This window comes from Suricata suricatta, chromosome 17, assembly GCF_006229205.1.
Source record: "Suricata suricatta isolate VVHF042 chromosome 17, meerkat_22Aug2017_6uvM2_HiC, whole genome shotgun sequence".
NCBI classification, from domain to species: domain Eukaryota; kingdom Metazoa; phylum Chordata; class Mammalia; order Carnivora; family Herpestidae; genus Suricata; species Suricata suricatta.
The window spans coordinates 48,951,987-48,978,024 of record NC_043716.1 but is presented as its reverse complement, the minus strand read 5'-3'; the positions used below and the strand labels follow the sequence as shown (position 1 = coordinate 48,978,024).

Below are 26,038 nucleotides of genomic sequence, written 5' to 3'. Positions count from 1 at the left end.
TAAAAATTTTACTATGAAATGGGTAAAACTGATTCCATAATTATTCAATAGCCACTATGTGCCATGCATTGATAAAATGCGTATGTTTTTGAGAATTTCTGTTTCTCAAAATTATCATCACATTGTTACATTTCACTTTCATTTATAAAACCTGATTTAGTTAGGTTAGGTTAAGGTAGTTATTATAATCTGCAACTACCTGTGGGAGGCAGGAATGTGGGGGTATAAGCATTCAAATCAACTTTTGTTCATTTAAGTAAAAGAAGAAGAGCTTATTAACATTAAGCAATGTCTCCAGAAACCAGGGTTAAAATGTGGGCAGCAATGGAACCGAGGAATGGAGACCTTAAAGAGCCCAGGCTGAGATGTTTGTAACCTCTCTGGACATATCCTGCGTTCTTACCTCTCCACAGATTGGTATTCTTTGCTGACAGTGAATTTGGGTAAGAGAGTCATGCCAACCTTGGACACCTTCCATCTTCCTTCCCAACAGCAGCTCAAGCTGATGAGAACAACTTCATCACAATTTTAAATGTTAGTGGGGAGAGGATTTTTCTGGTTCAGTTTCTCTCAAGTGCTTACCCTCATTCAATCAACTATGTTCAAATTTGACTGCTGGAGACACATTACATCGGGTGCTATGGGCAAGAGAAAAAATCATTTTAATCTAACAAATATCATCTATGTGGTGACTTTTAGAATCTCAAGTTGAAAAAAAATTGTAAGACTCAAGCAGTGTCATGACTCACCAAGACCCCACATTTAGTGGTGAATTTAATTTTAATCTAAAGTTCTTTCCAGTATAACTTCAGGTACAAAATCCCTCTTTACCAGTGAAAGAAATATTCAAGACTATACCTGACCTATGATCAATTATTCTTGCTTCCTTTTGTCCAAAGGGTTGATATTTTAATATTGTGCACATTGACTTATGATGTGAGACGTTATAGTTCTTTTCCCTTCCTATCTCACTGCTTTGTGTACATGTGCATGTACTGTGTGGTTGGGAAGGAATGACACGGTTGTACTGGCTGAGATTTATCACCAAAATAATAGGGAGCTTGGGTGGCTCAGTCGGTTAAGCATCTGGCTTCAGCTCAGGTCATGATCTCTCAGTTCATGGGTTCGAGCCCCACATTGGGCTCTGTGCTGACAGCTAGCTCAGAGCCTGGGGCCTGCTTCAGATTCTGTGTCTCCCTCTCTCTCTCTGACCCTCCCCTGTTCTCACTGCCTCTCTCTGTCTCTCAAAAATAAACTGAAAACATTAAAAAATATTTATTGTGGCATTATTAATAACTGATCAAGAAGAGGTATTCTTATTACCACTAAGTAATTCAATTTCCTTTGGATATTAATATGAATCTAGCCTTTGTATCCTCAAAGTATTTAGTATTTCAAAACATAAATTCGGTAGCTCATTGCTTATAAAAATTCTTTTTTTAAATGAAGTTGCTTTTGCAACACCAAAGACTTAATCATCCATTTCCTACATAAAAGGTAGCTACTTTTTTGCATGGACCTCAAGCATATTGTAGTACAAAGGTGGAATTTAAGGAAAGGTATTAAGCAGGCTGTCTTGTAGCCTATGAACAAGTAATAAATTGTATAATGTATCTTGAATGTAAAAAAAAAAAAACTCTCCATCGGCACAATTTAAATTCCCAAATCCTAAAAATGTGATCCTGAAGCTCCCTATTGAAGATAAGATTTTCAGAAGGATTTTAGAGTATTTAGTCAATCCTCTCTGCTTTCTAAAATGAGGGATGATTCCACATCTTACAGAAATCCCATTCTATATATACTGCAGTTTTAAGAATGAAAACATAGGAACAGAGATCAAGAATGGTTTTTAAATCTCCGGATCATGAAAGGTAATTGTGAAAGATTATTCTGTCAGTTAGCAAGTACTTCTGAAATGACACAGCAGACAGGAGATAATTCATTTGGAAAGTCATTCATTTGTCCCTTCCCCGTAGGTCACAAAGTGTTTAAATAATTTTGTGGAGGAAGTAGGAAACAGCTGCAGTAAAATTGTGGATTGTATGTCTTTCACTCTGGAGTGTGTAGCTGCCAGAATGAAACCATTAATAAGACTGAGACGAGGTGGGGTTAAAATGTACAAACCTGGCCACCTTCTTTGGGGGAGGTCTATAATGCGGTGCTTTTTATTCCATTGTTCCCACAGAATACTGAGGGTAAGTGAGGTAAGGATTTGCTTTTTTTTTTTTTTTTTTTTAATTTAGCTCTCTGCTGGAGTCAAAACTGAACTAAGCAAATAAAACACAGGGGCCGGTCACTAGTATGTTTTCCCCATGCCTAGTCTCCTCAATAGATGTAAATTGAACACTTGTAAGATACTTTCAGAGCTTTTAGGTAGATGGGATATAATACTTTTGTGCACTGAGAGGAGAGTTTATTCCAAATAAAGTAATAAATCTTAAGATGCTCTAGGGTACAAGAACAGGACTGAGGGGGCGCCTGGGGGGCTCAGTCAGTTAAGCATCTGACTTCAGCTCAGGTCATTATCTCGTGGTTCGTGGGTTCTGTCGGGCTCTGTGCTGACAGCTCAAGAGCCTGAAGCCTGCTGGGATTTTCAGATTCTGTGGCTCCCTCTCTCTCTCTGCCCTTTCCCTGCTCACACTGTTTCTCTCTCTCTCTCTCAAAAAGTAAATACACATTTTAAAAGAATTTAATAAAAGAACAGGAATCAGGAGATACTGTTCTAAAATGTCCTCAGATCCTATTCTTAAACATCCAGATATAGAAATTGATACACACACACACACACACACACACACACACAAGCTAATCAGTGCAGAAGTTCATACCATTATTAATGTGAGGCCATAAGTGAGGTACCAGTCTGAGTGGAGACAAGAGACAAGTTTAACTCCCTGAATCTTAAATCATCTTTCTGAAAACAATATCCAACACCTAATGGAACAAATATACCAGATAACCGTAGGTATAATTAGACAGTCTGCAAAAAATATCATTTATTTTATGAACTATGTAAAGACATCATGGACAAAATTCAGACAGATTGAAGATGCCTGCAGACAGCATTTCAGCAGAAGTAGGAAACTTAGGGATTAATTTGCCTCATTATTGACTATAAGAAAAAAATATTCAGAGAAGTTGATTTACTTCCACAAGATCATAGAGCTGGTACAGAACACAGAAAAATTTGTGTCATGTTTCCACTCCAATTCCAGTGTTTTTTCTGCAAAACCACCTTGATCTTTGATGTCTGATACTCTCTCCTGTGAGACAGGTAATAATTCGAGAAAATAAATCATGTCTCTTACTATTAAGGTTGAATAGGCATGGAGAATTTCTCTAAATTACAGTGTATCTTGTCAAACTCTCAATATATTTAGGCACACACACAAAATGAAATAGTATTAGCAATATCCAGGAAAATGGATATATTCTCTGAATTAGACTATAACCATTTTTACAGTTGTTTGCTTTACTCTCTAGTCATGACCAGTACTTACAATTGAAATATTAATCTAATAACTAGTTGTGGTTGAGGGATTTATTCAAAGAAGAAACACTGAGAGTGTTGTAATGATATTAATGCTATATGTAATAGTATTATAACTGACCAAAAGGAAGATGGAAAAAATTTTTTACTAGAATCAGTTGGTTTGGAATTTATCCCACCAAAACTAACATGATTTTATCCCCTTCATTCCTTCTTCCTTGTAACATTTAGAAAATACTGAAAAAAATATATATACAATAGTTATCTAAAGCAAGACACTGGGAATACAGCCTAAGAAAACTACCAAAAGTACATTTGCAAACATAAATCAGCGTAAGGCTTATAAAAACACCAGAATAGGGCTGCATTCTTGGGCATCAAACCAGAAGGGTGTTGGTTGCTTCAGAAACCATTTCTCCATGGTGTCTCCTGAATTACCAATAACCCCAGCTATGCGCTTTTTAAACATCAATAACTAAATGCGCATTTTAATACAATTCTTGAGCACCAAACATGAAATCAGGCGGTTGCATGTAGCATATGCTTATGGAAAGCAAAGAGAAGGTGTGTAATAAAGAAAACTACTATCCACTAAGTACATATGCTAGCCAAGACATCTGATCTTTACAAAACCCAGCTAGGATTTCTGTTTTACATAGGAGGCTCGAAGAGTTGAGTGGGGTTTTTTTAGAGTTCACATAGCAGGAAGTTGTAATGCCAAGAGTCAAACCAAGGTTCATTTGAGTCCAAAGTGCAAGACCTTTTCACGACGCTGTTGTGAAGTGATACATTTTCTGCATCACTGATCTATCTGTCTGTCTCTCATTTTGTGTGTGTGTGTGTGTGTGTGTGTGTGTGTGTGTGTGTCTGTGTGGGCTTGGAATGGTAAAAGGATATGTTGAAAAAGAGTTACATACTCTAGATAAATTTATAGTTAATAAGATTTCCATCCGAACATGATGCGGAAGCTAACTATCCTCTCTCTGATAACATGCAACCATGAAGCTGGGCAAAGCCAGCATAAACAATTATTTCATTTGGTTAACAACATAGAAATCAACCAACATCGAACATCAATGTGAGTAGCCATTTTATTCATGAATACTATTAAACTTTGGATAAGAAAAACATGGGTCTGTGGAATTCTTGCCTCGGATAGATCCTGTGGCCTCAATGGCTCTGTCCATGATCATTCAGCCAGGGAGAGTCAGGCAGCCACTATCACTGCTCAAAGGGACACACAAGATTTAGAATATTATTATCAAACAGGTGTATGATGATTCATTGTATCTGTCAACTTGACTGGGTTACAAGATATTCAGATATTTTGTTAAATATGAGATATTAGGTATTTCTGTGTGTGTCTATGAGGATGTTTCAGGAAGATATTAGCATTTGAACTTAGACACTAAGTAACATAGATTGTCTTCTCCAGTGTAGGTAGAAAATCTTCCAACCAGTTGAAGGTCTAAATAAAATGGAGGAAGGCAAAAGAAGAGAGAATTCTTTTCCTCTGCCTTGTTGCTTGAGCTGGATCTTGGTCTCCTTCTGCTCTCAAACTAGGACTTCTACCACCATCACTAGTGCTTCTCAAGCCTTTGGACTCAGATTGGAACTAACCACTGGATTTCCAGGGTCTCCCATGCCTTGTAGGCACCAGATTATGGGACTTCTCAGCCACCATAATCACATGACTATATATGAATATGCAAATGTATATACATTTGTATGTGGGTTTGCATGTGCATCCTTTTGGTTCTATTTCTCTAGAGAACTGTATGTAATACAAGTGACAATCCTGATGCAAGTGGAAAGAGAGGCCAGCAGCTATATTTGCTCAAATTTGCACGGAGAATGACTAAAGAGGAGTTCTAGTATGTGAGGCATCCATAGGGGTTTTGATAAGCTACCTATCCAGGATTAACCAGAAGCTTTGTGTGTGTGTACAGCAGAGATCAAAGCAGATTTAAGCCACTGACACAACTTTGGCCTATGGTGCCAGTGCACATGCTCAAAGGAGACACAAGGAAGTTCCATGGGAAGTAAAAACTGGATAAACTTAACACAGTCTGTTTGAATATGCTCTCCCATAGATACAGATCTATCAGCTGTGAGTGGAAGGAGTTGTCAGGTTGAGGTGTTTGATACTAACCTCTGACTCTGGGCTGGACAGTACGGTATTTTGACAAAATGCTCCTGGGTAAGCCATCTTTAATAAAAAAAAACAGGTTTGGAAATAAAAATCAAACAAAATAACAAGATTAACCAAAACCCAGCCAAACACCAGCCCCTCTGCATTTGGAGGGATAGAGGTGTCACAGATTTAATGAAGGAAAACAAACAAATAAATGAAAACAAAAGCCAAAACAATTCTCAGGAAGAAAGAAGTCAATATTGCCTAAAATATGCAATATTCAACAAAAAATTATGTGAAGCGATAGGAAAATGTGACTCATATTCAGGAAAAAAGGGGCAATCAATAGAAACTGTGTCCGAGTGCCCCCTGAGTTTGGATTAGCAAACAATTTCAAAGGAATCCAAACGGATAAAGAATACCATGTTTAAGGAATACAAGGGAAGTATGAGGACAATGATTCAATGAACAGAAACTTGTATTAAGGAGACGGCAATTGTAAAAGAGAAACAAATGGAAATTTGGATTTGAAAAGTAAAATACTTAAAATGAAGAATTCACTAGATAGTTACAACAGAAGAGTCGTGTGGGTAGAAAAAAAAAGAATCCATGAAGTTGAAGATAGATCGATGAGAAAATGAACAGAACTCAGAGACCTATGAAGCACTATTAATGAGTGTCCCACAAGGAGAGAAGAGAGTGAAAGAGGGGCCATTTGAACAAATAATGACCCAAAACTTCCCAAATTTGATGAAAGCCAATGATATCTATATCCAAGAAGCTCAGTGTACACAAACTTACTTTCTTTCTTTTCTTTCTTTCTCTTTCTTTCTTTCTCTTTCTTTCTTTCTTTCTTTCTTTCTTTCTTTCTTTCTTTCTTTCTTTCTCTCTCTCTCTCTCTTTCTTTCATTCTTTATTTCCTTCCTTCTTTCCTTCTTTTTCTTTCTTTCATTCTTTCTTTTCTTTTTCTTTAAATTTAAATTCCAAATTCTTAAAACCAATAGTAAAATAAGTGATTCAGGTATGTACTCTAGGCTTGCAATTGCTTTTCAAGATATGTATGCAGATATATTGGACTGAATATTTAAAACCAAAAAAAGCTGTTGGAGAAGTAGGATAATGGTCCATGTGTTTACTTGACCACCAGTTTTCACTAGGCATCACCACCAGTTCCTTTTTTTTTTTTTAATTCTTTTGCTTCTTTTTTTTGTTTGTTTGTTTTTGTTTTAATTTATTCTTTGAGGTGGGGAGGGGCAGAGAGAAGGAGACACAGACTCCAAAGCAGGCCTCAGGCTGTCAGTTCAGAGTTCGAGATGGGGCTTAAACTCATGAACAGCAAGGTCATGACCTGAGCCAAAGTCAAATGCCTGAGGAAGCCACCCAGGCTTCCCACCACTAGCTCCTTCTAACGTTTCCCTTTAAGTGAAGAGAGGAAGTGGGAACTCCATCTTCCAGAATTTGATTCAGAGTTAAAGTGTGTGAAAGGCGACCATTTGAGTCCAACTGGGAAATCTGGAGAAAATCCAACTGGGAAATCTGGAGAAAAGGATGCATGGCCTTGACAGAATATTTGAAGCAGAATGTGTGCGCCAATGGAACTTTTGAGAAGTATTCACATGGAAAATTCTAGATTGCTATAAGTCATTAGGAGATCCCCAGGATTTTCTTTTTTTGCCTTTTAAATTAAATTAAATTAAATTAAATTAAATTAAATTAAATTAAATTAAATTTCTTTATCCCAGAGACTCTTGAGACTTGCAGACAATATAGACAAACTCCTGAGAATTTTGTTCTGGTGCTGAAACACCCATTTTATAGCAGTTTTCCTGACCATTCACGCCCATACCCCTTCACTCATTATATAGACATCTAATCCCATATATTAAAACCATTCATAATTTGAGAATAGTGTAATGATGCATTAGTATTAACATGATGCTAAGTTTTATGTTTTGTGATTCAAGTTTCTAGAATATGTTTGTCACCATTACGGGAATAACCACAGCCAGACATAACTGCTCTGATTCTTCACCCTAACTTACAACGTAGATTTCAGTCAGAGGAGTTTTTAAAATACTTGAACTGACCCCAGAGCTGTTCATTTTAGCCATGGCTGGGGCTAGCTATCAGCAGTAGGAAACGCGAAACTTTGAGTTCCACAAATGGCACAGATTTTAAAACAAAATCTGTAGGTGAGTATTAAAGTTTACTTCCTGGGATATTTAAAAATACATTTGGGGGGCGCCTGGGTGGCTCAGTCGGTTGAGCCTCCGGCTTCGGCTCAGTCAGATCTCACGTTCGTGGGTTCGAGCCCCGCATCAGGCTCTGCGCTGACATCCAGCTCGGAGCCTGGAGCCTGCTTCCAGTTCTGTGTCTCCTTCTCTCTGCCCCTCCCCCTCTCATGCTTTGTCTCTCTCTGTATCAAAAATAAATAAAACATTAAAAAAATACATTTGGGGGCATCTGGGTGACTCCGCTGGTTAAGCGTCTGACTCTTGGTTTCAGCTCAGGTCATGATCTTGCAGTTCGTGAGTCTGAGCTCCCTGTTGGGCTCTGTGCTGGCAGCATGGATCCTTTTTGGGATTCTCTCTCTTTCTCTCTCTCTGTCACTTGCTGCTCACTGTCTCTGTCTCTGTCTCAAAATAAATAAATAAACTTTAAAAAGACCTAAAAGAAATACATTTAAATCCCTAACGTACTCAATCAACAGTCTCTTTTTCTCTGCTAAGTCTTTATTGGAACGCAAATGCAGAAAGGTCACTGATAATGATTTTGGTGAGAGGTCTCCTGACAAGTACACGAGATATTAATCCCTTCCAGGGAGAAATGTACCAGTGCTATGCTAATTTCCAAATGAAATATTATTGGAACAGGAGAAGTTGAGAAATGATCATAGCTAAGGTTTGAACACACATGAAGCATGAAAAATGAGTCCCTTAGCTGCCAAAGTCTGTCACTTTTCTATTTTTTTTTTAGCAAAGAATATGTTCAATTATAGAATTATTCTGTCCTCAGTCACAAGGATTTAAACTAATAGATGATCATAGATAAGGATGTAGACTACTATAGGAAATGCATTCCTCCCCCCAGGAACCCAGAAATCCAAGTTGTGGTGGATTGGGTTTTTAGAATTTGAAACCAGTTTGCTTTGTATCCTTGGTGATGGCTGACTTGAAACCTTCAAATTTTAAAATTTTTACAGTAGTTTCAACCTAAAAGAGATTTCTTCTGCAAATAAGTTAAGAAAAAAAATAATAATGTAAGCATAACGATGGTTTTTTGACTCAGTTTGCAATTCACTAAGGGTCTCAAGATCTTAGCTTCCTGATCATAACAGTTTCATCCTCCAAACTATACAAAGTAGAAAAATTTAAATCTAGGTTATTTTGACCACTTCCTCCAGAAATAGCATGGGCAGGCATTTCGGGGATCCTTTCATAAGTATCAAAGTGATGTATGAGAATTGCATGAATAGGAATGACTTCTGAGAATGAGAATTGTATCAGGCATGAATAGAGAGAATGATGTCTCTTAATCTCTAAATGATGTCAATCAACCCCAGGCTGGTGCAAATTAGTTAAATTAGTGCTTATATTTCAGGCATAATATAAATTAGTAGAACTCTTTTAAAAAACCATTTCGAAATACACTTTACCACCATGAAAAATGCATATTCTGGGGCCAATAACTTCATTCTTGTTCTTTTCAAAAAGTTTCTGATTTGAAAATTCTATGTGGGGCTCAATCCCATGACCCCAGGATTATGATCTGAGCTGGAATCAAGAGAGGGTTGCTCAACACCCCCACTGTTATTTCTACAATCTTTCATAAATGGTTTGGCTCAGTTATGATGACATAGCATTAGAATGATAGTGTTGTTTGAGATTTGGCCATAAAGACTGAGGCTCTCTGTAGCCATAGCTAAGACAGAGACTGAAGTACTAAACTGCTCAATGACACTTAGGAATCCATTTATTCAGACTAAAAAGAAAAACAAATCTCACACCATAGGATTTTGATGAGTATAGATTTATGTCCTAAAACTTTCAAGACTAAGCCAAAATCTTGCCTCTTCAATGTTTTGTGGGTTGTTGCTGTTTTCATTGTCTTGTCTTGGTTTGGTTTTGGTTTGTTTTGTGTTTGGATGGTGGACTTGAAGAGGTGGAGAGAGCAGGAGGCAAATCATCAGACCCAGCCTTCAGCTTCTTCTGTTGTAAAGTGGGGGTAATAAAACTCCCTCTGCACAAACTTGTTGTGAGGGCCAGAAAACGAAACATTGGGGACCCAATGCCTACAACATTTACTCAAGAGAAAATGCCATTTGTGTTCCTCATCATTACAGGCACCTGGAAAATATAGGGAGAAACAACATATCTCTCAGACCATGCTTTTCCAGAACAACTCCAAGACCATAAGCAATTTTCCAACCAGTGTCCAAGGCAATACTTTTAAGTATGCGACGCTCCCTACTTGGTATTTGTCAGATACTTTTTTTGATGTTTGATCCTACTGATGCAAATGAAGGGGCAGTTGTGCCATTTTTTGCATTCTTCAGGTCTCTCTCTGCTGGCTGACAGTGAGGCACACATGTCTGGTTGCCTTCTGCTCATTTCACAGATTCATTTGTATTTGTATCCTTAGAATAGGCTCTTTTTTTAAAATAGTTTATTGTCAAATTGGTTTCTGTATAACACCCAGTGCTCTTCCCCACAAGTGCCCTCCTCCATTACCACCACCTTCTCCCCCTCCCCCTCCCTTTCAGCTCTCCGTTTGCTTTCAGTATTCAATAGTCTCTCATGGTTTGTGTCCCTCTCTCTCCCCAACTCTCTTTCCCCCTTCCCCTCCTATGATCCTCTGTTAGGTTTCTCCTGTTAGACCTATGAGTGCAAACATATGGTATCTGTCCTTCTCTGCCTAACTTATTTCGCTTAGCATGACACCCTCGAGGTCCATCGACTTTGCTACAAATGGCCAGATTTCATTTTTTCTCATTGCCATGTAATACTCCATTGTATATGTATACACCACATCTTGATCCATTCATCAGGTGATAGATATTTAGACTTTTTCCATGATTTAGCTATTGTAGAATAAGCTCTTTAAATTTGAAAGTCAGGGGCATCTGGGTGGCTCAGTCAGTTGAGTGTAGGACTCTTGATTTTAGCTCAGGTCATGATCCCACGGTCATGGCATCAAACCCCGTATTGAGCCTCGCATTGGGCTCTGCACTGAGTGTGGAGCCTGCTTGAGATTCCCTCTTACTGCTCCTCTCCCCTGCTTGTGTGTGTTCTCTCTCTGAAATAAAGTAAAATAAAGTAAAATAAAATAAAATAAAATAAAATAAAATAAGGAAAGATAAGATAAAATAAAAAATAAAATAAATAAAATAGAATAATAAAATATAAACTTGAAAGTCATATGAGGCCTGTCTTCTTTCATTCACAAAGTTCATTATATGGTGTTTGCCGACGTGTAACCTCCCCTGTCTTTCTGTTTCATCAATCAGAAAAAGATGGTGTTACTTTCCTTCCAAATTCATCTCTAATTTGCATTAAATATCAATGGTAAGTACCTTCATAAAATGTGTTATTTTTCAGAATTTTTTTTCTTTTTAATGTTTTTTATTTATTTTTGAGAGACAGAGAGAGACAGCGTGAGCAGGGGAGGGTCAGAGAGAGACAAGGACACAGAATCGAAGCAGGGGCCCCAGGCTCTGAGCTAGCTGTCAGCACAGAGCCTGACGTGGGGCTCGAACCCACGAACTGTGAGATCATGACCTGAGCCGAAGCTGGCAGCTTAACCGATTGAGCCATCCAGACGCCCCTAGAACTCTTTTTTTTTTTTTTTAATAAAATCTGTTTCTGGGCATCTTTTAAAAACATTTAAGTTGATTGCTACAGGTTTTACACAGTATATAAAGTTGTTGGAGTGTCTAGATAGTATGTGTAAAGAAAGTGAGCCCCCCATCTAGATTGCTGATTTTCTTACTCAACTACCAGTAGATTTCATTTTGGGAATAGCAGAAAGGAACAAATAGTTCTAATTATTTACCAATTACTTGGGTGAAGAGTTTATTTTTATGCTACATGAGTCCAAGTATACATATGAATACTGAACGTTGGTATTTTTAAAATATTTTTTAAATATGCAGACTGTTCCCATTTTATGGATATTTGGCTGATGTGTTTACTTAAGACGTAAGATCTCCTACTCAAGGAAAACGCCTGAGACACCAGGTGACAGGACGGTGATCATGTATCACTGCCTTTTCACCGAGAATTGGAGAATACTTTCCAGCGTAAGGCAACCTTTCCCTAGTTTTCTTTGATGAAGGGAGGTAGCTGGGTAACAACAGAGATTGAATTTCATGCCATTCAATCCAGACAAAGTTTAATTTTATGTAGATTGATTTTTAGTCAGGTGTGGCAGTGGTGGATTCAACTTGGTATGTACAGGAGCTTAGAAATTGCAAAGCATCCTCATGTACCAGCCTCTAATTCCAGTCAGCAAGCTATGAACGATCCCATTGGGCAGAAATACGCTGGTCTCTCAGAACTCACTCTGATTGGAAGGATGAAATTAAGAAAGGATGATGAACAATGGTTTGAAATCTCCAGACAGATTCAGAGTGGTCCGCACACAAATCAGGAAAGAACCAAAGTAAAAGTAGATTTGCTAGAGCTTGCTGAAGAGATGAATTTCTCTGCTATTCCCTGCAATTGTCATTTTATCTGTAGACTACAGTACATGGCCAATCCTTTAGGATAAACAGTATTAGTTATAAGCACACATGTTAATTGCAGAGTATCTTTAGGGGCCTTAATTAGCATATGGAGAATACTAATCACAATATATCCTGGGGATTTAAATAATCTCTGAGGGGTATATATATGATATTTGATTTCATTTTACATGATAATTTTAGAGCCAATGCACTGTATTTCACAGACTATACCTTTTAACATATTGCTATCACTAATGACATATATTACATATAATCTATTGCATATAATATATACACACAATATGACTTTGTTACCTCAAACTTCTGAATATTTATTTACATATTTATTTAACTATAGGATATATATTTTTCACTTGATTGATTTACCTGTTTATTTATTTATATTTGTTTAATGTCAGGTAGGTTTATTCTGTATCACTCATAATCCCTACTTGGGTTTCAATATTTGATCTTGCCTTAGAATTTGGAAGACTTGTGGTGCCTGGGTGGCTCAGTCAGTTAAGACCCTGATTCTTGGCTTCAGCTCAGATCACAGTCTCATGGCGCGTGAGTTTGAGCCCCACATCAGGGTCTGTGCTGACAACATGGAACCTGCTTGGGAATCTCTCTCCATTCCCCTCTGTCCCTCTTCCACTCATGCTTGTTCTCTCTCTTTCAAAATAAATAAATAAACTTTAAAAATATATATCATTAAAAATAATTTGAAAGACTTTCTTGTTTATTACCTTGAGACTCTCATAAGTTTACTTTTCTTTTTTGTTAGAATGTATAATTGGGAACTCTGATATCACTTTTCCACAACTTTTATTGGTGTAAGAAGAAGCAGAGCCTAATGGATGCAGTATAGACTCCAGAACTGTCTAACACAATCTGAATCATGATTCCACCATTTACTGGTGACGTGACCTTGGGATTCTTATTTCACTTCTCTAAACAGGGAAGTTATTTTTCACTTACAAAGTTGAATACTTACGGTATGTAGTTGTTGGTGGTTACATGAGATTCTAAATACTTGAAACATACAGTATAAATGCATAATAAATGCTCAGAACTTGTAATTATTGGCAACAGTTAATTTTAAAGTATAGCTTTATTTTTTTTTCCTCTCTGCTATTGGTAGTAATATATTTCTTGCTAGGTATTAGGTTAAGAACTTTACTTAAATTTTCTGACCCAATCTTCTCAGAAAATCTGAATAATGTACTATAGATGTCAACATTTTACAGATGGGGAAACTGGTTTTGAGAGTTTGATACATGATGTGCCCAAGTTCATATGGAGAATAAGTGGCTGAAGGGAAATGGGACATGTGTCTTTATCCAAACAAAGCTAGCAAAAATGTAACAAAATGCAGACATTGAAGAGCAAAGGTTCTTGAGTAACTCTGAAATATAAACAAACCAAGAATAAAAACATGAAAGGAAATAAAATGAGTAATTATTAAATTAGGCAAAACTCTGGGAAGGTAGTAATCAAATTTTTTTCTTTATTCCGCTCTCATAGCTTGCATTAATATAACATAAATTTCCTAAAATTAGGAAACAGTTTAGTGTCAACCTGGGGATAAGCATCAGATTTGTGGCCCATAACTAGCTGTTATAAAAGTTATATTCTTGAACAGCTCATACCATCCGTACAATTTTCTCAGAAATAGCCATAAAAGTGCATGATGCATTTCTTTATCTGTTGGCTAATCTAGAATTAATAGTCCCAAGCAAATCAAGTCTTTCAAAGTTCTGAAAAGACATAGTCAGGGTTCAACAAAGATTAAGTGATTGATAACTGTATAATTACTCTAAGTATCTTTCGTAGAAATCTAATGGACTTTTGAATTTTAGAATTCCAGACTCTTCTATAGATTCAAAAACTGAAAGACCTATTATCTGCAAGAGAAAGCCCAGGGACAAAAAGGTTAGTAGGTTGTGAAGGAGGATGATGAAGAGTGTGTGACATAAAGTTCTGCATGCTAGAGATAATCCATAGGGCTCAGAGATAAACTTGGAGGACCTGAATGATTATTCTTCAGAAAGTGAACATTTTCACAGTCTCTAAGTAGGGAAATCGGAGGTTTTGGAGTGATTCTATGCTTATAAACAGTGAGGAAAATTGATCTGGATATTCAATGCCCTTAGAGTATATTCTTTTTTTTTTAATTTTTTAATGTTTAATTTATTTTTGAGAGAGAGAGACACTGTGAGCAGGGGAGGGTCAGAGAGAGAGGGAGACACAGAATCTGAAGACAGTCTCCAGGCTCTGAGCTAGCTGTCAGCAGAGCCCAACAAGGGGCTCGAACTCTTGAACTGTGAGATCGTGACCTGAGCTGAAGTTGGCCGCCTGATCGATTGAGCAACCCAGGCGCCCCTAGAGTTTATTCTTTATCATCAAAATCAAGACATGGTGCAGAATTCCAAATATAATTATTTTAACTCTTTAATTTATTCCATAAGGATGCTAAAAACAAAACAAAACAAACAAAAACTAGTGTAGCATCAAGAGCTTCTATTCAGGCATGACTTGTTTTAAATAATCTCCTGCTTCCTCTCTGTTCTTCAGTCATTTATTTTTTTTAATTTTTTAATGCTTTTTATTTATTTTTGAGAGACAGAGAGAGGCAGTGTGAGCAGGGGAGGGTCAGAGAGAGAGGGAGACACAGAATCTGAAGCAGGCTCCAGGCTCTGAGCTAGCAGTCAGCACAGAGCCCGACACAGGGCTTGAACCCACAAACCATGAGATCTGACACGAGCCAAAGTCGGACGCTCAACCGACTGAGCCACCCAGGCGCCCCCCTTCAGTCTTTTAAAAGACAGTAAAAGATCTCAATCCTTGGCCCAGGAAGACTTTTCCTATCCCTAATGTCCCCTTGACAGCGATACTGAGATTCAACTGTGAGGGAGCATCCTTAGACTGTCTTTAATTGTCTAGAATTACTGTGCTCATTTGCATGAAGTCTGGTGTAGGCTCGAACATTGCTCACAGGACATCTTGTTCTGTCTACAAAGGCTTCAATTAAGTGCTGGGGATGTGAAAGCACATCACCTGCTTCCCTTTGGCAGGGAAGTTCTCACGGCTGTGGCGTTATGCCAGCTGTTTGCTGTACATCATGCCATGGTTGGACCATTTTAATTTTCAGGGTTCTAAAGATTGATTTTGTACAAGGCTGCTTCCATGACTTCATCTTACAATAAACATCTCAAATGGTCTGATGTTTCAGAAGTATCAGAAGCTGCTGCACAAGGTTTTAATAAAGAAAGAAACTTAAGTTCAATAAATACAATTAAATCCAGTATAGGTCTTGAGGTATAGGCCTATCTACTAGAATATTAAGAGAAAGAGAGAAGGGGCTTAGGAATCAAATATGGCCAATTTTGAGGCTGGCCGATTATCCATACGTACCAGGAATTGAGTGTTCTGTCAAAGACCTAAGCAAACCAGGGTGAGCTGGTGACTCTCTCTGTATCACTTCCTTGGGCAAATCATTTCACCCTTTGCGTAGCAACTATTACCTCATTTACTTACGCAGAGAGGGCATTTTTTTTTCCCTAGGGTGATTTTGAGCATTTTATGGGATCACACAGTTATTTATTAAGTGCTCTATGCCCAATCTTGTGGTTAAGTATTTTATGTACTTGATTTTATTGAATCCTTGAAGTTTATTTAATGAAGTGGCTAAGAGCAACTCGATTCTCTCTGCCTGGGTTTGAACCGTGGCCCCACCACTCACTTGCTGTGTGGACGTCAATCTCTGAAACGTTTTTCTCAACTGTAAAATGGAAATAGTTTCAACTTCACAGAGTTACCACTAGGACAATGTCTAGAACAGAGGAGGCAGACATGGTTTCTACTTTTATGGACTTGCTCTCATGGGAGGGATGCGGAATAAACCAAAACCAAACCAAACCAAACCAAAATCAAATTAAATAATTATTTTGGAATTCACAAGTACCTTGACAAGAGAGTGCTTTGGAATAGAAAACTACCCCTAAAGATGGGGCAGGGTCTACTTTATGGAGAATTATGCAGAGAGAGCCTGTCCAGAGAAATAATATTTGGGCTGACCTTGAAGATGACAAAGAAAACAGCCATGGGAAGAACTACCGGATCATTCTTGAAAGAAGAAATGACAAGAGGAAAAGGCCTGAGGCAAGAATAATTTTACTGGTGCAGATGAACAGAAAGGAAGTTGTTTAGTTTAGAGTGCCTCTCAAAAAGGGGTTGCTATGGCAGCTGGAGGATACAGTTTAGCAACCAACAGAAACATCGGTATTTATTTATTTATTTATTTATTTACTTACTTACTTACTTAAATTTTTTTTTTTTACATTTTATTTGTTTTTGAGAGACAGAGACAGAGTGTGAACAGGGGAGGGGCAGAGAGAGAAACAGACACAGAATCCGAAGCAGGCTCCAGGCTCTGAGCTAGCAGTCAGCACAGAGCCCAATGTGGGGCTCAAACTCACGAACTGTGAGATCATGACCTGAGCGGAAGCCGGACGCTCAACTGACTGAACCACCCAGGCGCCCCAGTACTGGTATTTAATGATATAAACCCAAAGCAATGGAAGTTCTCTTCTGATCTCTCCCACACAGTGAAACAACTTTCATAAAAACTGCGTGTTAGCAAAATCTACTAGATGACCCAGAACACAGCTTCAGAACTAGATGTAACCCGGAAAACACACAGGCAGCATCACCTGAGCATTTGAGGGGGAGAGTGGATGGAGCGAGTGGTGCGGGTCCAGGGGTTCTGAAAACCCCCTCTTCTTGCTCACTGATCTACATCACCCTTATTCTACCAGACAAAATAAGCACTGACTGCTTTGGGAGGAGTAACAATAAATTGTATTTTTTGCTTGTTTTACTTTCGGATCATTGTTTCCGATTTTATAAACTGTAGAGTTTAATGTTTCAGGATTCACTTTTCCTAAAGAAAACGCCATCCTATTGTTGTTCTATCTTGCTGGGAAAGAAATAAATGTTCAATGAAAAGAAAGCAACGTGAGCTCTTTTACTATGCATATGTGTGTTCTTGGAGCTAATATGAAATAATTATCCTTCCCTTCAAAAATCTACATCAACCAAATATTGTGACAGCCTGATGTTCCATGATTAGTAATTAACTGCCTTAGGCTAACACCAGATTCTCTCTGGAAATGTGCATACCACAGACACCTAAATTCCCTTTTCAGTTTTTATTTTAGTGAACTAGTCCCTGATGACAAAATAAGAAAGAAAATGGGGTGCCCAGGTGGCTCAGTCACTTAAGCATCTGACTCTTGGTTTTGGTTCATCTCACGGTTCATGAGTTTGAGACCCACATTGAGCTCTGGGCTGACAGCATTGGAGCCTGCTTAGGATTCTCTCTCTCTCCCTCTCTCTCTGCCCCTCCCTGCTCCCATTCTTTCTCTATCTCAAAATAAATAAACTTTTTAAAAAAAGAAAGAATAATAAGTTTCTAGGAAGTTGAAAGAAAAATGAGAAGCACATTAGAGGGAGAGTTTAGAGGAAGAGTTTCATGAAACACACCTCAGGAAGTAAAGGCAGAAAGTGCAGTTATACGTTGTTTAAAATGAGGCCAATGTATGGGAGACTAGAGGACAAAGAGGGACACTTATCATTTCATTATTCTTATGAAATCTTCTATTGGTCAAAGCTTTTCCAAGGTCCCTGCCAAATGTGAAGTCTCCAGTTCTGTGATTCTGTGAATTATACATCTGCATCTCCCAAAAGCTTCACTAGTTCCTGTCCTTCCAAAGAAATACCAGACATGATAGTCAGACATGATGTGGCCATGTGCAAACCACATCCAAAATTGCCAACAATATTTGTAAGTGTATCTATTATATATTACACACAGATCCTCAATATCCATCATTCTAACACCTATTTTGACTCTCCCATGTTCTTTTAAAGTTTTTACCCAGATTTTGAATGCCAATTTTTTAGTTAGTCGTCTGAGAAATCATAGTATGGATTTATATTTCTTAGCTTTTTATTTTGATCTAACATTAGAGTTGTAGAAAAGTTGCAAAAGTAACACAAAGAATTTCCATAACACTTCACTCACTATATCCTAATGTTGGCATCTCATAAAACATGTTAAAATGATCAAAATCAGGGGCGCCTGGGTGGCTCATTCAATTGAGCATCCGACTTTGGCTCATGATCTCACAGTTTGTGGGTTCGAGACCTGCATCAGGGTCTGTGCTGACAGCTCAAAGCCTGGAGCCTGTTTCCGATTCTGTGTGTCCCTCTCTCTCTGCCCCTCCCCTGCTCATGATCTGTCTCTCTTGTCTTTCAAAAATAAATAAATGTTAGAATTTTTTTTAATGATCAAAATCAGAAAATAACATCAGTACAATACTACTAACTATAGACCTTACTTGAATTTTGCCAGTTCTACATATATCCTATTTCTGTTGTAGAATCCAATTGAAGATCTATGGTCATACTTAGTTTTTACATCTGTTTATTTCCTCTGATCTGTAAGAATGCCTCAGTCTTTCCTTGTTTTTCTGATGTTGATGCTTTTGGTGGCTACCAATCAGCTATTTTGGGGCTATCCAAAGTTTTCTTTCCTCCTTAGAATGAGGTTTTGTATTTTTGGCAAAAGCATTATAGAAGTAAAGTTGTGTTCTTCCCAGTGCGTTTTATCATGGTGTTCATGATGTTATATGTTCCTAATGATGATGTCCTTAACCTTTTGGTTAGAGAGTTATCTGCAGCATTTATCCACTGCAAAATTACTCTTTTCCCTTCATATCCAGGAGAGGATAATAAATATTCTGAGGAAGATACTTGTTGGCTGTGTGGATATCCTATTTTCCTCCAAAGTATATCATTTTAATAATGTTAGTGTTCATTGGTAGACCTTGTATGAAACAATAATCACTGTGGTGTTTATCCACCAGTGATATTGCATTCCCTTTGTCCTTTCTAAATGTATTAATAGAAATCTTACATAAGAAAGACCTGTCCTTTCTGATATATTTATTTAGTCATTCAATTATTCACTTTTGTATGGGCTCATGGATAATTATTTTGTTCTATGAGTGAGAGTCCAATACAGTTATTATTATTGTTTTGCTCATATTGCTTTATATTTGGCTATTAGGACCCCCTTCAATTTGAGTTCTGTGTCCTTTGGTTTTGCTCTATCCTTTTCTGAACACACTCTTATTTTTGGTACTGCAAGATGTTCCAAGCTCATCCTCTATTTTCTCTGCCCCAGCTCTACAAAATTGGTCACTTCCTCAAGGAGTTCTGGTTGGAGAGTGGTGTTTAGAAACCAACATCTAGATGCTAGTGGTGTTCATCATTATCAGGGTTTCACTGCTCCCAGGGCCTCCCAGCAGATAGAGGTAGGAGATGTATGTGTGTATACTAACCCCTTCACACACACACACACACACACACACACACACACACATCTGTATTGTGTACTTGTGTGTGTGATTTCATAGTAATAACTCTGGTTCCAGTGCAATGCCACACTGTTAATTTTAGCCTTCCTCTTCATTATTTGGAACTTCCTTCTCCAACAGTGACACATCAGGCTTTCATTATATTAAAATAAGTTTCTGTTCTTTCAACATGATACCCACATAAAGTTGTTGTGCAATAACTAACCCATACCTTTGTGAGAGATTGAGTTCATAACTGGTATTGGTATTATGAATAGATCTTTTGATCTTTAGACTTACAGAATCCAGTCAACAGATTGTTTCCCAAAGTTATTTGTGTTACTTATTTCCTTCCTCATGCCTCCAGTATGGTTTTATAACTTAGTTCTAATACAGTTAGGTTCATTTGATATTAATTATATTACATTTCAGAGCTCTCCAAGTACGTTCTGGTTGATTTTAATATTGGATTAATTTGGGAAGGTGTTTGACTACAATGGCTCTAAAGGTCAGAGCTTACAACCTCATTCCTGTTTATCCCTTCTTTCTACTCCTTTCAACCATTCCTCTGTAAGTAATGAATCTTTTCTTAGTTCCTGGTTTATCTTTCCTAAGTTTCTGTCATGCAAATGAGAATATACATGCATAGTTTTTTATATTCCCTTCTTTGGTACATGAGGGTAGCATATTCTAGATAATCTTCTGCATATTTTTTCCTCTTACCAGTATATTCTGGATATCACTATCATCCCATAGGGATCTTATCCATTTTTAACAGCTGTATAGCACTCCATTCAACAGATGTACTGTTTAACCATCTTCTTAAGTATGGACATTTAGGTGTTTGCATTGTTTTCACAATTGCAAATGGTGCTGGAAGGAATAAGCTTGGACATATGTACTTTCATACTATTGTATGTGTGTTGTCAGGGTAGGTTTCTAAAAGTGAGATTATTGTGTCAAAAGGCAACTGCAAGGGCACCTGGGTGGCTCAGTTGATTAGGTGTCTGATTTCAGCTCAAGTCACTATCTCATGGTTGATGGGTTTGAGCCCCACATTGGGTTCTTTGCTGACAGTTCAGAGCCTAAAGACTGCTTTGGATTGTTTGTGTGTCTCTTTCTGTGCCCCTCCTCCACCTGCATGCCTGTTTCTATCTCTCTGTCTCTTTCTTTCTGTCAAAAATAAACATAATATTTTTTTTTAAAAGGCAAGTGCACATATATGTAGTTTTGTTGTGTGATGCTAAATTTTCTTTTAGAGTGTACAAAATTCCATTCCTACCAGCAATGAATAGCAATGCCAATTTCTCTGTGCTTCTCCAATAAAATACATTGCTTTTAAGTTAGCTAGTCTGGTAGGTAAAAAATGGCATCTCAATTTTTTAGATTTTTATTTCTTTAATTATGAGTTCCCAGGGCCCCTCATTGACTCAGTCAGTTAAGCGTCCAACTTTGGCTCAGGTCATGATGTCATTGCTCTGAGTTTGAGCCCCACATTGGGCTCTGTGTTGACAGCTGGGAGCCTGAAGCCTGCTGTGAAATCTGTGTTTCCTTCTCTCTCAGCCCCTTCCCTGCTTGCATTCTGTCTCTCTCTCTCTTAAAAAAAAATAAACATTTAAAAAATTTAAAAAATATGAGTTTCCATATTTTTTCAAATGTTGATGCTCATTACTTGATTTTACAAATCGTTAATATTTTCCCGTGTTTCATTCATTTTCCCAGAAATATTTGGTTTTTAATATTTAAGAATTTTTAAAATATAAAAATAATAGCCATTTGTCTCTTATGTACATTGTGAATATTTTCTCCTGATTGTCAGTTGTTTTTTGACTTTGCCTGTGGTGGGTATGGTCTTGGAAAATTTTTATTTTATGAAAATGTATTTTTTCCTTTAATGCCAGTGGATTTTGTATTGCAGAAACCCTTCTATAACAACATGAAAAAGGAATCCATCCTTGTTCTTTCTATTATTTGCATAATTTCCTTTATTCTTTTCCTTGTTTTTCTTCACATTTAAGGTTTTTCTTTAATGTTTATTTATTTTGAGAGAGAGAGAGAGAGAGAGAGCAGGGGAGGGGCAGAGAGAGAGAGAAAGAATCCCAAGCAGGCTCCATGCTGCCATCACAGAACTCAATGTGGGGATTGGACTCAGGAACTGTGAGATGATGATCTCAGCCAAATTCAAGAGTCAGTTGCTTAACTGAGCCACCCAGGCTCCCCTTTTATTCACATTTCTATCTCTGGTCCAGTTGGGCTTTACTCTTGTGTATGATGTGAAGTATGAATATAATTTTATTGCTCTTATTCAAATGGTTACCTCATGGGTCCAGCACCATTGATTAAAGAGACCATCTTTCCCACATGGCTTTGAAAGACTACCTTTATTATGCACTTAGCTTCCATATGTATTTGAGCCCATTTCTAAACTTTCTATTCTATTTCACTGGTCTACTTTTCTGGTCGTATGCCAGTATCAAATTTTAGGTTTGGAAGCTTTACTGTAGATCTCATTATAGCTAATTCCCTTGGTAATTTTTTTTTCGCTTTTGTGGACATTTTTCTGGATACTTTTTCATGTTTGTTTCAAAATAAACTTTATTATCAGCTTGCCTAACTTTATAAATGGCTTATTTAATATTTTCATTGAGATTGCCTAGAATTCATAACTTAATTTAGAGAGTTCTGTCATCCTTGAATGTGTAATCTTCCCGTAGAAGAACGGAAAATTAATATTTTTCCATTTACTTATGTCTACTTTTATGTCTCAGTAGTATTTAAAAAATTTCCTCAGATAGTCCTGCATATTTTTGTTACATTTATTCTAAGTGTTTAATCTTCATTGACTCAATTTTATTTTCTGATCTTTAAAATATGTAAGCATTTGCCATACTATTGCAGGTGTACATCATAATTATTTAAACAGTTTTGCAATATTTCACTGGAGTTATATGGTTTTAATGTGAGGAATTTCACTTCCTCTAACTAGTCCTATTGGATATTCTGATGCATGAAGTCTATTCATATATTTCTTTCTTACTTTGGGATGATTTCCTAGAAATGGGTTATTATTTTTTTAATGCAGTTCAAAATGTATTTCTTAAATGGCTTAATAAATTTGTAGTGTCAACAGCATTAAATAAGTTTGACAGCCTTATTGTATCCTTTTTTAGCATTGATTGAGAATTAATTTTAAATGTGGTTAATTTGAGAGGGGCAAAATGTCATTTCCTTTTAATTTGGATATTTTTAATATCAAATTGCTTAACATATTTATGAACTTGTTCTAATTTGCATTGTATATCAACTATCAAGTTTTCATAAATCTTTTATTGCACATAGGAGAATTTTGAAAGACTAGCAAATGTGTTCAATTTACCCAATATCTTTGCACTAAAAATCTATTCTCCTAGAGATATCCAAGCAGTACCTTTATTTAAAATGTGTGTCTTAAATCCATAATTTATATTTATATTTTAAATATGTGGTTCTAGTTTCAAACTAAAATATAGCCTTCATTCTTAACTCTTAACAATTGCAGATGTCCTGCTTTGTCTTGGGGTTACTTCTTCCCAACTCCTACTGGATTCTCTTGTGTATAAACATAACCTGGAGAATCTGTTAACATGAATTATTCCAGTTTACTCTGAATGTGTGTACCCTCTTTAGCCAATTGTCAATTTATTAGAGATAAACACTTTTCAATAATTCATCATCCTGTATGAAACCTAAACCATGGCGAAAGTGTAAACATTCTGACTATATGCTCACCATTACATGCCTGACTATTCAATGTCATCAAGGTTAAATTTTGAAATGTCTTATTTCTTCTTTACTGCTGGGCATCTCATATCAGTTGTTGGCCACCCTGTCTGTTCCTTAGCTCAGTGGTCCTCCAACCCTTAAAATAAGTTGTGTTTCTTTAAAATAGAGTTAATGCAATTTTTATCTGTATCTATGAGCTAAACTTTGCCTAAAACTTTCCCGATGCACACTCATATCAGGAAGAATGATCTGTTCTTAAAGATGATGGTATTTCTGAACTGCACAATATGTACTTTTCATCCCAAAGGACTGGAAATGTCATCTCTTCAAACTGACATTTTTCAATGAACCACCACACTGTGAAGCCAAGAGTTTTCTGTTGTACACCAAGATGGAAACACTGTGTTCTACACCCCAGGATGGAGGAGACATCAACAGCTGTGTGTATTTGTTAGAATGTGTGTGTGTGCGTGTGTGTGTGTGTGCGTGTGTGTGTGGTGTGTGTGTGTGTGTGTGTGTGTGTGTGTGTGTGTGCCTCTAAGAGATAGAAAAGGGGGGAGGGGAAGAGTGCGTGCTCACAGGAAAATTCAGTTCACACAGAAAGAACAATAGTTGGAAATGGTCGCATACACAATAACATGCAGTCACCAACCAATGTCCTTAATGAACACTTTCCCATGCATTTTACCAATGAAGGCTAAGAATTTTAAGCTATGTATAAAATAAATGAACACAATTATCTAAGCATCTCTCTGGGACTTTATTACTGGATTCGCTACATCATCAGTGATGCATCACCCAATGGCCTGTATTATCCATGCTAGCCTGTCTTTTATGTAGACCTTTTCTGTTTGGTAATGGGTTTCAGAGTCCATTTCATCCTAATGAAACTACTTAATCTCTCTATAAACTTGATTGCATTTTTCATTTTTCAGGAAAAATTATTCATTCATGTATTTATATATATCTCTAGAAGCATTTGTCTACCATGACATTTACTCATTTATTCTTCTGTGAATTTACTTATTTACATCATGGGTTATCTACGATCCACTTAGGATGGCTGGAAATATAGATAATATAGACTGTTGTCTCAAATCTACCTTGCTAAATATAAGTTATGCTTAAATAGTTCTGAATGGTGCCTGAGGTTTGGCATTTCTAACAAGCTCCCAGATGTTGCCAAAGTTACTAGTTCACCAAGCACATTCTGAATAGTGAGGCCATGATGGCTTCTTGCTTCTGGAGGAGACGTTAGTAAGAGAATATAGCACATCCTGAACATTAAACAATTAACAGTAGTTTCAAAAGTGCGCATTTGTGTCTGAAGGAGTGTGTTTTTGGAAGTGTTTAATGCTCTTACACAGAGTATGCACAATTCTGAACTGCACAATGTTCTGTATAATAAGGATGTGATGTTTAAATATAAATTTTTTAATTTATTTTTTTTTGAGAGAGAGAGAGAAAGCAAGCAGGGGAGGAGCAGAGAGAGAGGGGGAGAGAGAGAATCCCAAGCAGTCTCCACACTGCCAGTGCTGTCTCACAAACTGTGAAATCGTGACCTGAGTTGAAACCAAGAGTCGGACACTTAACTGACTGAGGCACTCAAGGTGCCCCTAATTCTACTTTCAAGAAGAATGTATTCTTTCCCAACTAAAGATGTTACATCCATCCAGATCATCTTCAAGATATAGATGAGCAATGATCCAACAGAGAGACTATAGTTCTGTAATGCTCATCTGCTCTGCTGATTTCATAGATAAATAGGCAAAGATTAAGAATGATCTGTGATCACTGGAATGATTCTGAAGAACATTGGGCCCATAACTTGAAAGTCCTGGAGCCATTCCATTTGTCTGTTTCCCTCTCTTTCTGCCATTTCTCAGCTTGTTCTCTCTCGATCTCGCTCTCTCTCCCCCTCTAAAATAAATACACATTTAAAAAAGAGATCAACTCATCTTCCCTGACCACATGCTTCATCTAGAAAAAAAATTGTTTTAATTATTGCTTAAGCCAGTTTACAATTTGGTTCAGCTGATAAAAGAAGGAAACGGATTATGAGGTTAACTCAATGTACCTGTCATTTGTTTTCAGTAAATGTGTGCAATTTTCATCACAGCAGATGGCTTGGTGAATTTCAGTGAATTGCAAGCAGTCTGTTATTTTACCTTTCTTAAATTTTATTTTTATTCCTACATACAACTCTAGATTAAAGAAAATGTCTAGATATCAGCCTATATTACACATATTTGGTGAGTCATACCCTACCTGGATAATAGTCAAACTCAAGCTCAGCAGTTAGGAAACAACAAACTGTAGTCCCAATATGATCTGCTACCTCTTTTTGTAAATAAAGTTTTATTGTAACACAGATACATCCATCCACTTCCATATTGCCTATTGCAGCTTTCACACTACAACGGAGTGGAGTAATTGCAACTGAGATCATGTGGTCTGTAGGCTGAAAATATTTACTGGCCTTTATAGGAAATGTTTGCTGCCCCTGG

General features: G+C 37.2%; 1 long non-coding RNA gene across 1 annotated transcript in view; it reads left to right on the top strand.

Moving 5' to 3' along the window:
* LOC115283016 overlaps positions 1 to 24,275 on the top strand; it is a 33,493-nt gene extending 9,218 nt beyond the window's left edge. The window contains exons 2-5 of the long non-coding RNA XR_003904848.1: positions 11,131 to 11,188; positions 13,133 to 13,343; positions 14,208 to 14,280; positions 23,839 to 24,275. This is a non-coding gene — a long non-coding RNA (uncharacterized LOC115283016). The remainder of the gene's footprint in view (positions 1 to 11,130; positions 11,189 to 13,132; positions 13,344 to 14,207; positions 14,281 to 23,838) is intronic.
* The last annotated feature ends 1,763 nt before the right edge of the window (positions 24,276 to 26,038 follow it).